We start from the raw sequence: 16,477 nt of genomic DNA, 5'->3' as shown, positions 1-16,477 counted from the left end.
AAGTGAAAGAGGGTCCAGACATGAATCTGCTGGTGCCATGGACTTCCAGCCTCCTGAATGGTGGGAAATAAATTTCTGTTGTTTATAAAGCCCCCATTCTGTGGTATTCTGTTATAGCAGTCTTAATAGACTGAGACATTATGGTTACCAAATTGAAAAAAAAATTCTTACTCTGTTTTTTTTCCATAAGTCATATAATTTTTACTGAGGTATTCTGCTGAACACAGGTAGGAAAATGGACATCATATTCTAGCCGAAACATCTATTCTTGTGGAGCACATTCTGATATTGTCACAGAACGACACATCGTAGACACTATCATAGCAACATTTTTTTTCCTGAGAAGGGTCCAAACAAGGACGGGGGGATGCGGATGCTGGACATCCAGCTCACTGGGCACCGACCCCTGCCCACGTATCAGCCTCACAATGTGAACAGTGCCAATGAACAACTTCCCGATGAAGACCAAGGACAAATCACTAAGTGCTGAGTCATGGAAACTAAGATGATCTACATGTAAAGTCATCTGATATGCATCTCCACAAAATTACAACCAAAGTATTTTGGTACTGGTTATACTGCTATAACTAGTTACTATATCTTTTTTTTTAAGATTTTGTTTTTAAGTAATCTTCACCCCCAATGTGGGGCTTGAACTCACAGCTCCGAGATTAAGAGTTGCATGCTCTATCGACTGAGCCAGCCTGGCGCTCCATAAGTTGCTATATCTAATAGCCAAGATGAGCTCTGAGAGAGAGAATTACAGAACACATGTCATGAGAAATAAATACTAGCATTTTGTGCTCAGGTAGCATCTTCTCTCAAAGTATATTTCCATTAATTCTCTCATTAAATGAAAGTGCCTTAAAAAATAGGACCACAACCATAAGAACAGATTTTATAAAATGGAGTTGTGTGTGTGTGTGTGTGTGTGTGTGTGTGTGTGTTTAAGTTCTACTCCTTTAGTCACTGGCTCAATGTCCTCTGGCATAGCTGCAGCAGGAGGTTATGTTCCAGGTTTAAATCCCCCTGCATTCACTAGAGGAGCCACAGCATTTCGAAGAATGAGGGGGTACCAACTGTGATGTGGCTTGCCAGGACCGAGGAGGGTTTCTAGGATGGAGGACTCTCAGTTTTAAAACTGGAGCAAATCACAATGAATTGGTCACCCTCACAGAAACAACAGGGTTGACAAGTTGCTACTTCCAACTTTATAAAAACAGAGCCAGCAAACTCGGCACTTTACTACACAAACTAAGACATGCTGACGCTCTGGTCTCAAAATGTGTGTCACAAAGTGTTACAAATGCTAAACACGGAGAGTGGCAAAAGATCTGCTGAAAAGAGGGTGGGATCTGGACCTTCCTTCTCTCAGCCTCCAAGGGATTTTTCATCTCTCCTTGAGTGTTTTAGACCTTCCTCTGTAAGTTCTTTTTTTTTTTTTTTTTTACTGAAGCCATGGTAGGTCCAATTCTGCTCTAATGCGGTTGTTGAATTCAAACCCATCAGCTTGTTCTCTACCATAATTCTCAGTTGTACTTTCAATAAATTCATCTTTTAAATTCACACATGCCTGAGCAGGATGGCTCGGAGGAGGAGGCTAAGACTGCCATTCTCAAATGACAAGAAGTGCAAATACTGCCCGATACTCTGCTGTACAGGACACCCCTTCCCCACCCCCATATCAATCACCACCCACCAGAAAGATGCCTTAGGTACTCATTAAATAGTTTGCTCACTTGTGTCTTTATATTTGCATATGCATTTAAAAGGAAAAGACAAAACAAATGTGCACTAACTCCTAGCTTCACTGCTCTGCTGTCCTTTGTAAGTTGAACATGATTTACTGTTTTTGATTAGCCTATGACCTCAGACAGACTTTCAAATTGCAGCATTTGGGGCTCTGAAATACTGTCATATCTTTTAAAGAGCAACCGCAATAAATTAGAAAACATCATCACTATGCTCTTTCCTTGATTCACTGTGGTTGCACATCGTGGACTAGGAGTTTCAGCTCATTAAAAATGTGAAGGCGGTAATGTCTGATGAATAAGACACTCACATCAACACAACTGGTTTCCTCCTAGTATAAAACAATTAAAGTGCCAACAGCTCAGTGGCTCAGCGGCAGAGCAAAGAACAGCACTTGCAGGGCTGGGTCAATCTCTCCCTTCCAATGGTAACAGAGCTGGAGAATGCAGGGACAGTAGCTGGCACACACAGGCTCATGGGATTAGGGGATGCTTCATGCTTTTTTAGTGGCCACTTGTGGTGGACTGAAACAAAAGCACCAATGGAATTAGGGGAATCGAGCTCTTACTGTGGGAGGCAATGCAACACTTTTTCACCTTGTCCTAAACCAGAATCCCACACACAGTGGTTAAGTCAGGAATGTGACATCCTCCCTTCCACACCTGTGAGCAGAGCACATCCAGAAAGATCTTATTTCCTCTTCACACAGATGCTAAAGAACAGAGTCATGCCTTGTCTGTTTGTTTTCCAGTCTGCTGGCATTAAAATTGTACCTAAGCACCTATCACGTCTCATGATGCTCTGTTAAGTCCTTTCAAAAGTTCTGACTTTGAACACTGGGGCCATTTGGAAAAACAAAAACAAAAACAAAAACAAACACTGATCTAGTGACTTTGTTGCTTTCAGGGGGTAAAATCATTCCAGTTCCATTTTCAACGTAATAATTAAATAGATGTACATTGTAAGAAATATAAAAATGTGGGGGAAAAACACACCCACCCTCATTAGCTTCACTAAGCTGTTTTGGTTATGTGTCTCTTGCAATTCTTCCATTTGGCGGCTCTGCATGAGATGTCATGCACAATGAGCAGGGCCTGAGATGCTAAAATGGAAAAGCTCTTTTGTTTTCTAATTACTGACCTCCAGAGTTTTAGTGCTAGAGTTTATATAATCAATTACATAGAGCCAGAGTTCTCATAATTAATTATTGAGTACCTCGGTGCAAGCAGGATGTAAAACCACTCATACTTGGATTAACATGGTAAAGTAAAATCTTGTCTTTCTCAGTACTTTCTTAAGAAAAATTATAATGTATTGATTTTAGGCATAAAGCAGAGAGAAATTACTAGGAATAATGGTGTGAAATGAAGCAAAGAAATATTTAGAGAGACTAGGAAACAACTAATGGCAACAAGAACTTTCTGTTAGAAAAGTATGCATGCAATCACAGTCACTGTTTGGAGGGCTATCTTTCTAAGCACTACACATATATCACAGTAATCCATCTTGATATAAAATCTTTTCACTTGAAATTTGAAAATATGTACATTTACTTCTAGGTACTAATGAATTGCCTCCAAATTATTTATTTATTCAATTTTTAGAAGTAGGCTCCACATCCAACATGGGGCTTGAACTCACAACCCTGAGATCGAGAGTCACATTCTCTACTGACTGAGCCAGCCAGGTTCCCCTAAGAATTGCCTCCAAATTGAATCAATAAATATCTAAGTTGTAAAATCAACTTAGATAAAATCTGTAAAATCAGATTTTGTAAAATTTTGTGAAATCAAAATTCACTCCTTTTCACTCTTATTCTGTCTGTGGTGCCTTTTACAATTGTGTGTACTCTAAATATTATGATTATATACTTATTACAATTTTATTAAAATTTTCAAACACAGTTGCATGCATTCTAAATATCATGATCACATATTTTTTCAAACCTACAGAAAAACAAAAGAATTATACAGTGAATATCCACATATCCACTATATAGATCCTGCAATAAACATTTTGACATATTTGCCTTGTAATATATCTATTCATCTGCCTATGGTTCTAGCCATCCATTAATCCATCCTATTATTTATCAGTACACTTCACCTCTAAATGTACATGTAATTAATTACACCCTTATATATATTTATGTTTTTAAGGTAAATCTTACAATAAAATGCAAAAAACTTAACTGCATCATTTTATGAGTTTTTAACGAGATTACACAGGAAATGTCACATTGCTATGTAACAGAAAATATCAGTTTTTTAAAAAATTTTTTAAAATGTTTATTATTTTGAGAGAAAGAGAGATAGACACAGTGTGAGTGGGGGATGGGCAGGGAAAGAGGGAGACACAGAATCCAAAGCAGGCTTCAGGCTCTGAGCCATCAGCACAGAGCCTGACACAGGGCTCGAACTCATGAGCTGTGAGATCATGACCTGAGCCCAAGTTGGACGCTCAACCGACTGAGCCACCCAGGTGTCCCAGAAAACATCAGTTTTAATTCAGAATCTGAGATTATGATGTTTCTCACCAACAAAAAAAATTTCTTTAATGTACCTCCTCTTTCCTACTCTCACCAATTCCTCAGTGGGCAAAACACTGATAAATGCAACTGCCAGTAGGAGAACAGGCACAGAGTACTTGGACTGTGATGATTCTTAAAACTTTGTGAGTCACTGCCAAACTGAAGAACCGGGTGAACACCAAGAATTCTCTCTAGAAAACGACATCTTTATAATTACAGTCAGGTTTTTTTCCATACAGTCTAAGTTGGCTCACCGACTTTGTGAATTCCATTAGTAGGTCCAGGGACCCCAGTCAAGGATCTCAGGATTAGACTGTCAGAATGTTGAACCATCAAGGAGCATTTCCACCATCTAGCCACAATTTTAGAGCATACTGCAGAGGAAATAGCTTCTGTGAAAGTTAAGTACTTGAAGGTAATTCCTTTTGGACAACTGGCACAGTCTAGGGAGACTTCTATTAAGGGGGAAAAGGCTTACATGATTTCCTACACTCTCCCTCGATGATCAAAATACAACCAACCAACCAAAACAAAACAAAACAAAACAAAACAAAACAAAACAAAAATCTCATTCAGTCTATGGGTTGTGTTCCTTCAAGAAAGATGGAACCTGGACCATTCGATCTGATGAAGGCAACTGCTGCAAGAGAAGCATAACTGGGAGGTGTGGATCCCAGCATAGGGATCTAAATAGATGATCCTCAGAAACATGAGGAGCTGAATCAAAGATTCTTTCCCCCGACATAATCCTTCATTCTTCTCTTCTTTTCTTCTTTATTAAAGTCATTATCAGTGATGTACCAACATTAATGCAGGATAACAGATAAATAGAAATGAATTCCATTGTACCCATTCTTCACTTTATTTCATATGCCGTATTTATTTTATCATTGTGAAAATAAACATTATTGAGAGCTTCTCATAGCTTTGTCAATGACCCTGAACTCTTATTTTTCCTTTTAAGGTAAAAAAGAGTATCAGCCAAGAATTTGCAATTGTTTCTAATATGGCCACCTACGTTTTCCCTCTCAGAGAGGCCTGCAGACAATGATCCTCTCTGAGGACTCACCTGAGCAGTTAGAGAGGATTTATTGTGCCTCTGGCCCCCCACCTGCAAAAGGCAGGCATTTTATATTTTATGGTTGAGAAAGCTGCAGCTGTTAGAGAAATATTTCATATTCTTATGTTCTGGACAAAGTTTTGTTTTTCTTACCAATCACAGTGTTTTTTCTTATCATCAGAAGACCAACCCATGGTCTCCTGTATCTGCTTTTACAGACTGATCTGCCTTCTGTGGTCTTACTTTGGTTTTGTCATTTCAGAATTGTGGCATAACAGAACTTGGTCTGGAAGCTTGGCATACTAATGACTCTTGCTCAGTTTCATCTTCTTGGTTAAACTCTATCTACACTTGTACCCTATTCATCCTAGGCACATGAATTATTTGCTCCTTCTTTCCTAAGAGACAAGAAAGGTTTATGGTTTATGGTGTCTCTCTGGGACCTGGGGTGGTCTGCAGGTGTGGAAGAGCCTGAAGATCTTCAGGAACCCATTAAGGAGAGAAAAGGAAAGTGTGGAATCAGGGATGACTCTTCTCCCAGTTAGCACAAGGTCACCATGGCAAGCACACCTAAATCTCCTTCTACCTTGCTCTTTCCCATTGATCTGCTTGCTGGTTTGGGTGCCCAGGGGAATTTGCACAGAAATGCTTTAGTTCTCTGATCCACATAATTTTACTTTTATTCAACTTAATTTAAACCATTTCGTTCCTTGAGTGATAATAAAGAAGGGAGTAAGAGCTTCAAATTCAAAGTATCCATACATTTTGACCACAGTTTTGTACCTGATCAGATGCAACAAGGCCATTCCTCATTTCTCCTTCTTGAAGCTTTGCATTTCTTTTTCCTTTGATCTCCCTCTCCTCAATGCACTCATACACACATGCACACCATTTGAATGACAACTGGTGGTATTCTTGAGGGAACATTCTGAAGAGAAATTCTAAACATATAGAAGGGATCCCAAGCATCTTGCAAACTCATAACACTTCTACAATTAAGCCAAAGTAGAGGAAGTTTAAGGAAAAACTGGATTCGGCATAATGAAATCTAAACTTTTTTCATTTATATGAAAAGTATAAATAATAGGGAGATTCACTTCCTTTACTTTTAAGCAACAAGAAAACAGGATGTTCTTCAGAGGTTCTGAGAGAATGGAGGGATAGAAAACCTTGCTATGATTGTTTTAGTGGCTTGTGAAGCCTCAACAAAAGCCAAAACAAGAACACAATGCCAACAGTGAGACCAGACACCAACCAGTGAGACCAGTTCCTACTACCAGGAGCTGAGCACAAAGGTGGAGTCCAGGGGCTATGAAGCCATCTGCATGGGGCAGACATACTACATGTGATGATATACAGAGGACTGTGGAGGAGTTCACTCGGGCTGCAGTTTGCAACCCTCTTCAGACCCAGAAGCATGGGGCTTGATCTCAAGACACACGTGAGACCCAGCTGGTTTCACTTTGACACCATCTCTTTCCTCACTTTCTTTTCTTATTGAAATCCTTGACCTATGTTCCTTTCCATGCTTGACACTCACACAAGGCTCTCATTTTTGCCCCCAGACTTGTTTTCCTCCCTTGGGATTTTTTTTTGAATATCTCTGGGATCTAAGGAAATAACAGGAATGACTTTTCATCCTTCCCTAGAAATACTTTATGTTATCTCTAATGTTTGCTAACATTTCTGTGGCAGTCATTAGTGCACTATGTACTAATTTCCAGTTCTCTGTCTTCTGTACCTTCAGTGGAATACCCTTCCTATCTTCTCTGGAAGTTAGGCATGGACACTCAACATGCTCTGACCAATGAACTGTACACATCCGCGTGGCTGCTTCATCTTGGGCCAGTAATCATCTTGTCACATTTCTTTCCCCTGCCAAGGTGACTGAGGAGGGACATATGGAGATGTAGCCTCTGTTAGCGTGTGTCTCTTACAGAGCCCCCGATGACTCATATTAGATATAAAATGTGAGTAAGAAATAAACATCTGTTATGGTAAGCCATAGCAAAACCTAGCCTATCCTGAAAGATACATGCCCATGATGTATAATTTGGATCATAAGTCCTTGGATAAAAACTGCAACTTATCAATTCTTTAAAACAATCCTAGTGAAGTGGTTGGTTTTGCCATCTTTATTCCAATAGGGAAAAGGAACGGTGGAGAATACACATAATTTACTTAAGGACTCACAACTAGTAAGTGGCAAAGTTGGAACCTGCACCCAGATTTTCTTACTCCAAATCCCATACTCTTTCCAACTCCACTGTGATGGCATTTAGCTCTTAAATGATATAGACAGGAGAGAAGATTCACTTCTGAAAAGTAATAGAACAGAATTTGAGAAGGTAATGAGAAAGATACTATAAGTCATATAAGAAAACCCATGATTTTATGCTAAATGAATAGTGTTGGGTACATCTGTCAAGCTTTATAGTGTTTTATTTTTGTTTGTGTTTCTTCCTTCTGGCAAGAGAAAAATTTCCAGGTATCTGGTGAAAAAATTGGGATTCTCATATGAATACCATTCTCAGTTGGGGAAATGGAACTTAAGATAATTGAAGCTTTGCTAAATATCCTTATGTTTAAGAGAAAATTGTTTAGAAAAAAGGAAGAAGTAAGATATGTTTCATGCTGAACACTGTATATTCAAATGAATTATTTTGGTAATGATATCTATTCAAGGCATTAGTGATGAACTGAAATTATAAAGAGGAAATAGAGAGATAGGACATCAAAACAGAAATAATCATGAGTGTCAAATATGACTCAACTTCTTGAACTACAAACACATAAAACACATGTATGAAAAAAGAAAATAAAATAACTGCATACTTTAAGGCACTTTGGTCATTACTAAATTAAAGATGAACCCTTTAAATTTAACATGCTCTTACTGACATCCTCTTGTTTACAGAAAGGAAAGTAGGCTTGAATCTCTTATCTCTAAAGTGATCAACAATTATACAACATAATGATATTCTGTTGTTCCATAGTTATACCTTATTTTGAGGTATGAGGCAATAAGGCAATGGAATTCTTGTCTTCATCCAATGACTATTTATTTATAACCATATTCTATAATGAGCACCAAGTCAAAGTATTTGGACTTGGTAATTTTTATTTAAAACTTTAACTAGAGATTCTGAAATTCTTATTCTAAACATGATAATGGTATGATTCCTATGTCATTTCTATGATATTGCTTTCAGTTGCTTAGTTTGGGAAGAGATAAACAGTAGTCTCTACTACTTCTCAAGTCTATAAAGAGTTGATTAACACTTCCATTTTGTTACATTGTTCATCATCAGTAATCATAGGTATGAGTTTAAATACATAAAAGAAATTCAAGTGTGACTCTAAAATCTTCATTTCATTATGGGAAACAAAATTTCTTAAAAAAATTACAATCTGAGACAATAAATCTCAGAATTCAGGGATCACTCGATAGATGTTGGTTCACTTACTCTTTCTGATGTGAAAATTATGACAATCTTTAACAAATGAAGGTGATATTTCAAATAAAAAGGAGAAGAATTATGGGGTTAATGGTGAAAGGATCATTACCTTGTTCATAAATATGTTTGGAAGAAGTTGCTAACTGTCTTAAGAGATTTCCACATACTCTTTGTGACATTTGCCCTTACTAAAGTTTGGGTTTAGAACTAACACTGAAGTAGCTGTTATTGATTCTCATGCATCTTAATTGCAATATGAAAAAAGAGAGGGATGTCTTAATTGGGACATATGGCAAAGAGCTTACCAGAGGAGTACTTAACAGTATTTAACTATATTTTCAAATAAAAATGGAGCAAGTTATTACAAGGACAAAGAGTATTATTATTATTTAAAAGAATTAGAATTATGTTTAAAAGATTTAGAAAGTTTATTTATTTGCACTACCAAAGCAGATTTATGTATTTATTTATTTATTATATGAAATTTATTGCCAAATTGGTTGCCCACCCCCCATCAACCCCTCAGTTTGTACTCAGTATTTAAGAGTCACTGATGGTTTGCCTCCTTCCCTCTCTGTAACTTTTTTTCCCCTTCCCCTTACCCCTGGTCTTCTGTTGAGTTTCTCAGGATCCACATATGAGTGAAAATATATGGTACCTGTCTTTCTCTGCCTGACTTATTTCACTTAGCATAACACTCTCCAGTTCCATCCACGTTGCTTCAAATGGCCAGATTTCATTCTTTCTCATTGCCAAGTAGTATTCTATTGCATATATAAACCACATCTTCTTTATCCATTCATCAGTTGATGAACATTTAGGCTCTTTCCATAATTTGGCTATTGTTGAAAGTGCTACTGTAAACATTGGGGTACAAGTGCCCCTATGCATCAGCACTCCTGTATCCCTTGGGTAAATTCCTAGCAGTGCTATTGCTGGGTCATAGGGTAGATCTAGTTTTAATTTTTTGAGGAACCTCCACACTGTTTTCCAGATCAGCTGCACCAGTTTGCATTCCCACCAACAGTGCAAGAGGGTTCCCGTTTCTCCACATCCTCTCCAGCATCTATAGCCTCCTGATTTGTTCATTTTAGCCACTCTGACTGGCGTGATGAGGAGTGACTTTGAGCATCTTTTCTTGTGCCTGTTGGCCATATGGATGTCTTCTTTAGACAAGTGTCTATTCATGTCTTCTGCCTATTTCTTCACTGGATTATTTGTTATTTTTTTGGGTGTGGAGTTCGGTGAGTTCTTTATCGATTTTGGATACTAGCCCTTTATTCAAAATGTCATTTGCAAATATCTCTTCCCATTCCATTGGTTGCCTTTTAGTTTTGTTGATTGTTCCCTTTGCAGTGCAGAAGATTTTTATCTTGATGAGGTCCCAATAGTTCATTTTTGCTTTTAATTCCCTTGCCTTTGGAGATGGGTCAAGTAAGAAATTGCTGAGACTGAGGTCAGAAATATTTTTTCCTGCTTTCTCCTCTAGGGTTTTGGTGGTTTCCTGTCTCACATTCAGGTCTTTCATCCATTTTGAGTGTATCTTTGTGAATGTTGTAAGAAAGTGGTCTAGTTTCATTCTTCTGCATGTTGCTGTCCAGCTCTCCCAGCACCATTTGTTAAAGAGACTGTCTTTTTTCCATTGGATATTTTTTCCTGCTTTGTCAAAGATTAGTTGGCCATACATTTGTGGGTCCAATTCTGGAGTCCCTATTCCATTGGTCTATGTGTCTGTTTTTGTGCCAATACCATGCTGTCTTGATGATTACAGCTTTGTAGTAGAGGCTAAAGTCTGGGATTGTGATGCCTCCCGCTTTGGTCTTCTTCTTCAAAATTACTTTGGCTATTTGGGGCCTTTTGTGGTTCCATACAAATTTGAGGATTGCTTGTTCTAGCTTTGAGAAGAATGCTGGTGCAATTTTGATTGGGATTGTATTGAATGTGTAGATTGCTTTTGGTAGTATTGACATTTTAACAATATTTATTCTTCTAATCCATGAGCATGGAATGTTTTTCCATTTCTTTGTATCAATTTCCTTCATAAGTTTTCTATGGTTTTCAGCGTACAGATCTTTTACATCTTTGGTTAGGTTTATTCCTAGCTATTTTATGCTTCTTGGTGCAATTATGAATGGGATCAGTTTCTTTGTCTTTCTGCTGCTTACTAGTGTATTAGAATGCAACTGATTTCTGTACATTAATTTTGTATCCTGCGACTTTGCTGAATTCATGTATCATTTTTAGCTGATTTTTGGTGGATTTAAAGAGATGTGATGACATAGACATAATTATGTACTGTTTTTAATAATTTAACTGTTCTCTACCAATGTGTCATTTAATCCTGATCCCATTCTCATGCTTTAATTGGGCCAATATTTCACCTTTAACCTGCTTTTGAAAGTCTTTCCTCCTGCAGTTTTATTGTACTTCTGTTTTTTTTTTCAGGAGTGTTAAATCTTCAGTAATATAAAATCTCATGTGCATATTTTTCCCTTAAAGGATATAACCAACTAACCTTCAAAGATAATATTTTAATTATCACAGATTCTATGGGGTCAGTAATAGTCCAGGACTCTTGATATCTAAATTCTGGCTCTTTCTCTGTCCCAGAATTTAAAGAAAACACACACACACAAAATCACCTTTGGATTTGTGTGATTGCTGAAAGAAAGACTATAGTCGAATATGTCCCTCTGGTGAGGAACATTAATCCATACAAATGTTTTTTTTTTTCCCAAAGAGAAGGATTCACTCAAAAGCAGTTTTTCAGACTTTACCATAAACTTGGAAGACAAAACTTTTATATACAGTGTACAATGAACGGACAATTAGCAGCTATCCAGCCTACCCGAGAGCCTTCTATTCCAGGGTAGAGGCTGCTCCTTCTTTCAAAGGAACCCTGTGAAAATGTGGAGGAACTGGAATCCTCATACACTGCTGGTGGGAATGTTAAATAATGCAGCCACTTTAATGTTCATAGCAACATTATTCATAATAGCCAAAAAGTGGAAACAACCCAAACGTCTGTCAACTGAAGAATGGAGAAATAAAATGTCGTTTAAGAATAGAATGGAGTATTACTTTGAAAACAAAAAAGAAAAGACAGAAGGAGAATACTGATGCATGCTGCAACACGGGTGAACCCTGAAAACATTATGCTGAGTGAAAGAAACCAGTCACAAAAGACCACATATTGTATGATTCCATTGATGTGAAATGTCTAGAATTTCAAATCCACAGAAACAGCAAGTAGATTAGTGGCTGTCTGGGGTAATGGGGGTTGTAGGGATATGTGAATGTGGAGTGACAGCTAATGGCTACATGGTTTCTTTTTAGGGTGATGAAAATGTTCTGGAATTAAGATTGTGGTGATATTTGCACAACTCTGCGAATATACTAAAAACCACTGAACTGCATACTTTAAATGGGTGAATTTTATGCTCTGTGAAATATATTTCAATGAAGTTGTAATACAGAATTCTGTGCCCTTTCCAGGTACAAAGTCTAAAACCATAACTTTGGAAGTAATTTGCCCATTTTATAATGATGAAGATGAGGATGATGATGACAATGATATATCGGTAGTTGTACAGAAGTAATATATAAGACTTTCCATTATACTAATACTAACAGAAAGTGGTTATATTTAGCGAGTGAGATTATGGAGTATATTCTCTTTACGTTATGTACTTTCATCATTTTTAAATTTGTATATTGAACATATGTTATTTCTGTAATGAGAAAAAAAGTTGAGTATCAGAGTTTTTAAGAAAAGTTTTAAACTAGGAGCTCTGGGGAAGGGGCTATTGCTGGGGAAGATGGCTAAAACTGAACTGGGATTTATAGGGTGGGTAGAATTGGATGGAGAAAGGCCAAGGGGAGGGCAACAGCTTTCTAAGTAGTTCTTTGATTTCTAACATCACTGCTTACTTTCTCTGGACTCTGAGGGTGGAGATGTGTCTGTCTTATTTACCACTGAATCCTCAAGATCTATAATGGTGTCTAGAATATAGGAAGTGCTCAATGAATTTTAACTGAATCCATGAACAAATATCTATTGCTAGAGTCCTTTTCTTAAAATACAGAGGACAATTGGGGTTTACCACATGGAATATCGGTGTGCCTTTACACAAATTAGAAAAAAGGTGTTCCCTTCTCCTAGTTCCTCTCTAGAACTTATGTCTTGGAAAGTCAGTCATGAATTCACCCATGACCTGCTTGAACCCTGCTTCTTGGCTAACCTCCTTTCTTGTGGCCCCACCCCCAACTGCATATAGGATAAAATGAACGTGCCTGGAACAGGCAATCAAAACTCTTCTCAGTAACAACCCAACTTTTCTGCCTCATCATAACCCTTTCCAACACCTATTTTGTGCTTAAGCCACAGTAATCCAATGCTTCCCTGTGTTGGTTCTCATTACTGCCTTCATCCCAACAATTCAGTGTTTCTATGCCAAATACCTACCATTTAATAAAGATGAGCCCTCCACATTTTGACACTACTCTCAGTGACTGTCCAACACCTGCCCTTTTGTCCTCACATGTTCCTATTCTGACTCTCCTTCCATTTGACTCTACACTCCTTTTTCATTTGAAGTTTTATTCCTGTTCATGGGATTTAGATCAGGTTTTGAGTGTGAGGTAGGCACACCAGTTTTTGACTTTGAGCTTTCTCCTTTCTTTGGTCTGGTCTTGGTCCCCTCTGGACAAACTGTCAGCTTGCCTCAGGTGGAATCTGCAGTCACTTCCTTCTCTCTAACTTACCCAGCACATTGTACAAACCATTATGAAACTGTGACCATATCATGTTATATTTTTCCCTGTCATATTTCCAACCTTTAGACTTTTGGAACTTCTAATGGAAGGAACTATATCTTAATATTAGGCACTTAGCATTATGCCTGGCATATATATATAGCAGGTGTTTAATGAATTAGTGTGGAGAACATGAATAAATGAAACATGGAGACAGAGAATGGTCTCAGGAAAGAAAGTGGGACTTTTGGGATCTAGGAAGATGGAGTCAGACTGTGAAGGATGTTGAAATCCAAACAGAAGAGGCTAGACTGGTGATAGAAAGAAATAAAGGGTTACTTTAGAACACTGAGAAGGGAAATGACATGATGCAAACAGCATTTTGGAAGACTTATTATGTGTCACCATCAGGGTGGAAGGGAACAAGGGGGAGCCTGTAGTTGTGGCAAGCACTCAATAAATGTTTGTTGTTTGGTTGGTGGTGCCCAGAGACACACTTCCAGAAATACAGGTGTGAGGTGAGAGAATGAAGAAAAGCACAGAAATTCAAGAGACCATTCAAAGCAGACATGAGGGTCTCACAGGCTTATAGGAAATGCAGAGCAAAGAAGAGTAGAGCCACTGCGAGCAGAGCAGAGCTGGACCACAGACCAGGAAAGAAAAGCTGGGAGGGGAAACCAGCTTGGAAAGGGGAGAGCCCAGCTTTGAGTATCTGCAGTTGTGGCGGCTGGTCTGTGTGCACACGTGTGTTTATGTGACTGTGTAGTAAGGCACGTCTGTGACACAAACCTCTTGCTGTTCCAGTAAGTCCTCCCTCCCACTGTGCACCACCCCCATACTGGGTTTCGTTTTCAGCCAAGAAAAACAAAATTACTCATAAAATTAATGGAAACAATCTGCCTTTTCCTTGACATAGAGGGATTTTTTTTTCTTAATTACTTTTTTTTATGCCTTTGAATCATATATCCTGTAGCTTGATTAAATCCCTTAGAAGTCAACTAAGCATTAGAGGTTTGCAGCGTGAACCTCAGAGCTGGTGTTTACTTGTCACGTATAAACAGATACGCTGTGGAAAGCTGCACTTCAGTGAGGGTAATGCATGCACGCTTTCCCTCTCTGGTGCAAAACTTATTCCTCAGTCTTTTCAGGGAAATAAGATCTGGTTAAAATGTCAGTAAAAACTGAGTCTCTGGATAATCTCTCAATGTAAAGTTAGATTTTCTAATGTGATCTCTTATATTTCTATAGGTCTTTCCTTGAAAAAAAAAGTGCATTCCATCTATATTTTTTCCTTTTGGTTCTATCAAATTCTCCTTAAGGAGGCATGACAGGTGGCACAATCCTCATCTGAAAGATATTTCCTGATAGAAACTGAGGACATTAAGGAACTTTCCAACCCCAGTTTGTGGGGCTGAAGCCAGGTCTTAACTGTAAGACCAAGTTCTTTCTATTCCAACCTCCTACCTCCTAAGCCCCTGAGTGCAAAAGTGATGACATATTTTTCAGCAATTGGGAAAACTAAGGGAAATCTTGGACAGAGGCTGCAGATAATAGGGCACTAGGGTCGTAAATATAGACCCTAACTTGGCTGCCATTAGGCACTTGCCAAGGCCCAAGTGCATGCCACATGAAAGCTTCATGACAGATGGTTCATGTCTGTCTCCAGTCCCTCCTGGATTCTCAGAAAAAATGGACTTGGTTGCCAGTGAACACTTGACTAATCAGGTTCTCCCATTTGTCTTCACAGTCTGTTCTTTTGTTCACAGCCCATAGCTTCATACCTAAAACCTCTGTCATCTCCAGGCCTGATGACAACAGCTTTATTATTAAAAGGATCTCCTCATTGTAGAAGTTACAAAGGAACAAAAAAGCAATGAAACTCATCCATAATTCTACTTGATCTAGAGAAAAACACTGTTAACGTTTTGCTTATATTTTTCTGTCTTATTTCCATGCTATAGAGTATATTTTAGATATTGAAATGCAGTTGTACTATACATAGCTGCTTTGCAACTTGTTTCTATCACTTAAAGGCATAGAATAAATAATAAATAAAGTAATAAGTACTACTTTAATGACTATTTAAAAGCTATAGCATGAACTGCGTTATTATTTAAACTTTTCATCAAAACTAAGTAAACTCCTTGAAGGCAGGAGAGCTGTGGATTTATAATGCATTTTGCATTGCAAGCATCTAGCAAAGCACCTTTTATGATAACACCTATGATGTTTACTAGAGGGGGTCATCTGGTTGAATTAATCATATGGTTGTATTTTGGTATCTTAGCTGACAAGGAGAATCTGAAGACTGGATCCATTCCAAATGATCCTATTACATATTTAATTAAATGGTCATGAACTCTTGGTATTTGAGTACAATAAAAACAATTCAAGGGTATAAAGTTGTATATTTAATGACAATGTTGGATACTACTGATTTCTCAAATATATAATTCTAAATCCAAATCACACTGAACCCTTGCCCCAGTCTCTTTCATGCTAGGTCAGCAGCAAGGACAGGAATTAATAAAGTTGGGAAAGCACATAAGAAATCCAGTAAGTTCTGCATCCACTGGGCATCAGTGAGGTCCTTTGGCTTAGGCCCAGCTACAGGGATGTGCAGAATACCTATGTCCTAGATGGTCACTGATTAGCCTTTGGATAATACTTATTGTTTGGCATAACTGAGAGGAAAGTAAATTTGCCTAAACACTAAAATAACACTAAAATAAAATAACAGTAAACAACAACAACAACAAAATCAAAAACACTTTTAAGGGTCTAAGGGGTCAACATTCCATACATTTGTGTTGCATTTCTAGGATTGAAATCTGATCATTTTAATAGCCTTCATCCTTTTTTTTTGCTTGACCACTCCATAAATGCTTTTGTTAAACTACATATTCCTCTGCACATTTTAAA

At 37.9% G+C, this 16,477-nt stretch overlaps 1 protein-coding gene across 7 annotated transcripts in view; it reads right to left on the bottom strand.

Moving 5' to 3' along the window:
* The window catches only part of CDK14 (cyclin dependent kinase 14), a 621,048-nt gene that overhangs the window by 22,750 nt on the left and 581,821 nt on the right, over positions 1-16,477 (bottom strand). The window contains exon 15 of one of the 7 annotated variants that reach the window (XM_053898332.1): positions 1,429-2,276. The exons of the other annotated variants lie outside the window; for them this stretch is intronic. The gene's annotated coding sequence lies outside the window, so the exon portion shown is untranslated. Of the gene's footprint in view, positions 1-1,428; positions 2,277-16,477 lie in introns of those variants that run through there. 7 annotated transcript variants of the gene reach the window in all.

Source organism: Panthera pardus, unplaced genomic scaffold, assembly GCF_024362965.1.
Source record: "Panthera pardus isolate Hobbes unplaced genomic scaffold, ASM2436296v1 HiC_scaffold_8, whole genome shotgun sequence".
NCBI lineage: Eukaryota > Metazoa > Chordata > Mammalia > Carnivora > Felidae > Panthera > Panthera pardus.
The sequence above is the reverse complement of the archived record's forward strand: the minus strand, read 5'-3'. Positions and strand labels throughout refer to the sequence as shown.